Consider the following 4943-nt stretch of genomic DNA (forward strand, 5'->3'; position numbering starts at 1 on the left):
GTGATTTGGAGATGAGTTGTAGCTTCAAACTGTGATGCTTTTTGTTTCCCGTGTACTTGCATTGCTATACTGCTAAGATTGCGACCGTGCTGCACAACAGATCACCCACTTTGTCCTTAGAGCTGCTGAAGCCTTCATACAGCGGAGATGTGCTGCACTCTCTCATCAAGACCTAACTTTTGTTCTTTTTACTTCTTTTCTTTCTTCCAAGTTAAGTCATAAATCAGTAAATAAGGTTGCTTGCTTCTTGATAGGAACTTTCCCTCCATAAATCACTGTGTCGCACAGAAGTCGGCCATCAGTGATACAGGCAGTGGGGCTGAGCATTACGGTGCTGTTGGAGCCCAGAAACCATGTTCTGGTGTTTGTTTATGTACAGTCACTTCCCTTCCTCCCCTGCACAAAGTCCTCTGTGGCTTTTAAAGCAAGATTGAGTGTTCTGCTGCAATTCCCCCAATCCAGGAACAGAAACACCCGCGGAATATCTGATTGTATGTTATTTTATCCCAATTATATAGCCTCTTTATACATTAAAAAAATCTATGAAAAACATCAACACAACTCCTAAGCATGCAAGCACTCCTTGAAAACCAATTTAAATTTGTAAACTCATTTCCCACAGCTTGATGTTGCAATATGGACTCTTTGAATGCAGATATGTTTAAAGTGAAGAAAGGAAAACTGTGAAACCAAAGGATACATGCATAGAAACCGGATTTGCACATTTGTGATAAACACTTTTAGCACCTTGAAAGCATAATAACATGTTCACCTTCAAAGAACACCTAAGCAGTGTATCTAAAACAGTTTATATGCCATGATTGATTATAAAGCTTTTCCTCTTGCAAACACAGCATGTTATAGGTAAATTTTATTTTTTGTATTAGTTTTAAAGAAATTAAGTAATTATTTTATCTTAACATGATTTATTATTTTCAGGTATATCTATTAAACTGCAGGCTGAATCTGGACCTGCCAGTGCTGTGGCTGATGATGTGTTTGTCCAGCATACAGCTTCAAATAAGGAAAAGCAGCACGCAACTACAGTAAGAAAAATCACAAATCCCCCTCAAAATCTGCCATAGAAGCAACATCACGGGAGATAATTAAGTCAAAGGCTCCAAGATTTTAATCCTAACTTTTTCAAATCTTGCGATATCTGTGGATACATTTTCAACTCTTCCTACTAAGAAGACCTGGAGGTGAAGTGCAGTATTTTAAAGCTCTACCACATGAGTTGTCCAGTGCTGGTAGGACTATGCATGACTGATCAAGAGTTTTCTCAATTGCCTAGGAAAGTAAAAAAGCATGAATTAGTGACATTTCCACGGGCCTGTGTGCCTCAGTCTCTTAGACATTATCGCAAATCACAGTCCTTCTTTCCACCTGTGTTAAATTCAGCCTCCATCTCAGGGGAGGATGAGACTGAAGGACAAGAAGAAGATTCTAAGCAACAGAAGAGACAGTTTTTGCCTGGCTGGGCAGAAGACATCAAAAAAAGAGAAAAGACCTGAAGACAGGGAGCAAAAGCAGGAAAGGATTGACATCGCTAAGGAATTCAACCTCCAGTCAATCCTTCCACCAAGGGAAATGAGATTGTTTTCTTTTTGTCACACAACAATATGCAAATCAATGTAACTGACTGCAAAACATGCTTTTATTGAATGTAAAAGATTTTCTTTCATAAAATTAAAAAGTGATGTTTAGAGAAAGACTTACAAAGACAACAGATTTTTTTTCCATCTCATTTAAGTTGTGATTTGCCATTCATTTACGGATACAATTGATGGCTTTTTTACGTAATATTTTAGTAAGAAATAATTAATAATATGTTCTGAAACAAGAAAATAAGTTAAAATGCACATTATTTTTCAATACCCGGGAGATTTAGAACATTTTTTTCAATGGAAAGTCCAACTATTTTTTGTAATGATTTATTTGTGTGCTAATCTCTTCAAGTGCTTCTGCATTTGTTAACAATTATTCAGTGCTGATTACTAGAGGAGTTTTGTTACTTTGTTCAACCCACTTTACAACCTTTTTCAAAAATGCCTCGCTGTTTTGCTGTCTGAGAAGGAATGCAATCTTTTTTCAGCTGACTATGTGGAAATTGATGAAATGATCCCCAAGCTGGGGCATGCCTGTGTATGTGTCAGGGAGACAACACAGACTTTCTGCAGTGTCACCTATACAGTGATTTCTGGAGTGATAGAGATATGATCTAGAGATGCTGTTCATGTTTGGACCAAATTGAGAAATCAGGATTGTGACCTAATGTTACTTTTCGGCCACATAAATCACCATCAGCACCACTGAAATTATCAGACTACATTCAAATGAAGGATGTAAAACTGAGATTAGAGTTTATGTTTATAATTAACCCAGGACAGCTTGACAAACAAATTTTAATGATAGGAAGTGCAAAATACCCAGTTCTATCATCTTCACTCTGCACATATCATCTGTTCAGATGCTCCAGATGTACTTTAAGATTTATATTCTCTGTCTACATATTCCTGTCAATTAAAGCACACCTTACTCATCAGTGAGAGTTATTATCTTATTGTATCACTAGGGCTTGGATAGTGAAGAATTATAAATTTACAATCTATTATGAAGTGATTTCCACCCACTGGGGCAAGTTGTTTTCAGGCAGAGCAATTATTTTTTGTGGGTTTTCAGTGGCATTCAAACCTTAGCCAGAGGTTGGCCTCTTGCTTGTGCGGGTACAGATCAGACCTAGAATCAGAGGGAGGTATGCAGGACAGGTGTTCAACTGCAGCGTTAAGATCATCTCATCTGTGTTGAGAACTGTTTTAGAACAGCTATTCTCATATGGGCCTTTCTCTACATTGTCAGAAGTGCAGCAGAATAAAAGGGCTCAACTATTCAAAGAGGTCATGAAGCTTTCGAGTCCTTAGCTGCAAACTTGCAAGCTTAGTGGTTTGCAGATATCTTTTTGGACAAATGCATATTGCATATTGTCAGAATAGAGCTGCTTAGTAAAGAGAAAAAAAACGACTAACTGTTTTTATTGTTGGAAATGCCACATGACAAGGTCAAAATGTTCCATAAATGGCTAGTTTTAGAAAGCTCTGGCAGAGCACAGGCCTGGCTGAACCCTGTCCCATTTTCCACCATCTCCTCTGCCCACAGGGACTCTGCTCCCTCCCAGGACAAACGGCAGCCTCGGAGGTTTCATTCCAAATCCAGACAAAACCTGCTTTGGAAATCCTGAAATCTCCTGACAATAGGATTAACCTGTCAGCTCAGCTTCCACTGTTTGATCTACGCTGACAAAGAGTGCTTAGGTAAAAGATTTAAGCTACAATTCACATCTGAGCCCCACTTAGCTCAGTCCCTGGGCTTAGGGGAGTGCTTTGTGCTCCCCATCATCGATGGCGTGAAGAAACAAACACACTGCCTTGAGTTAGGTGTCCAGGGTGGACATGGCAGGAGTGCCCAGGGACATCCCTGAGCTCTGTGTCCTTGCTGGGTAGCTCTAGGCAGAGCCCTGGCAGGGCACAGAGCTTTTGTGTTGTCCTACCAGGACTTCTCATTCTCCCAAGCAGATACCCTAGGAGAACCCAAGAGGGATAGAGATCAACAATTAAAGTATTCCTGTGTCTAAGATGGATGTTCCTAAACAGGTACTCTGCACCTCTGGGTCCCAAGGCACCTTTGACAAAGGAGCCTGGAGCATCTATATGGGCTTCACTCACTTCTGTCACCCATCATCCCAGGGAGTGGTAATGCACAGGTAGCTCTTATGACACCTTTTAATCAATAATATTCATATAGGACTTTGGCATCACTGACCTCATTTTACAGTTGAGGGAAAACAAAATTTGAGAACTGAAGTGAGTTTTTCCCCAAGGTCACCCACAAGCCAGTGGCAGAGGCAGAAGAGCTCCAGGTCCCCTGAATCCCAGGGCAGTGCTCTGTGCAGAAGAGAGCATCTCCCCCCAGAATCAATTTGGTGCAGACATCCAAGACCTGCTCGATCTGTCTGGGTTGCAAAGGGCAGAAGACAAACAAGGTATCTGCAGATTCCCACTTTCCATCATATCTCTCTGAGGTGTGAATTGTGCCTGTGTCAGCTTTCTTAAAGGGATCATAATCTAACAGAAAGGAGCAGAAAAGCTGATCTGGCTGCTGCTGCAAAATGATAATCCAGAAACAATTAGGTGTCTATCCACCCTTCTTTGTTAAAAGCATGAATAGCACATGTGGGGAACATACCCTCAGATGGCTGGAAAAATGAATTGTCTATTTTTACCAATCTTTTATTTAAATCTTGCAAGTAGTAAGAAAGCAATTTTAATAAAAAATGCTATGCATAGAAGAATTGCTCCTTTTCATCCGAAAAGTGGCAAAGTGAAGAATTTTTTTTATTTTTACTAATTTTCAATTTGATGCAGATGTGATTCCAATGCTAATTATGCCCCCCACTGCCTCTATGCTCCAGTGAAATGTGACTCCCTGATGTTTCTCATTGTCTTTTGTTTACAATTATAAGAAGTTGATTGAAATCATCTGGGTTTTGCTTCTGTACTGCTGTGGGATTTGTACAGCAGGAACCTGTCAAACGCATGACCTTTAGCATGAGAAACTGTGGCCGATTCAGGCTGCACTCACAGCTGAAATCTTAGCATTGGACTGTTTCTCTCTCACCCCCCATATATCTGTGATGAAACAGTTCCTGAATCATGGAAGGATGATTTCAAAGTTAAGGGGAAACAGTAGGATCTTCATGAGTGAATTTTGATGCCCAATTTTGTTAAATGTTGTCTTGCTCAAGACTGTTTTTTTCTTGTGTCTCAGTTTTCTCCTGAAAAAAAAGAGACAATAATGCAGATGTGCTGTAAGAATGATTTCATTAATGTTTCCAATGCTTTGGGACAGGCTGGAGACTGGAGGGCTCTCTCAGCACCTACACACTA

Source organism: Tyto alba, unplaced genomic scaffold (genome assembly GCF_018691265.1).
Source record: "Tyto alba isolate M040663 unplaced genomic scaffold, T.alba_DEE_v4.0 Super-Scaffold_22, whole genome shotgun sequence".
NCBI classification, from domain to species: Eukaryota; Metazoa; Chordata; class Aves; order Strigiformes; family Tytonidae; genus Tyto; species Tyto alba.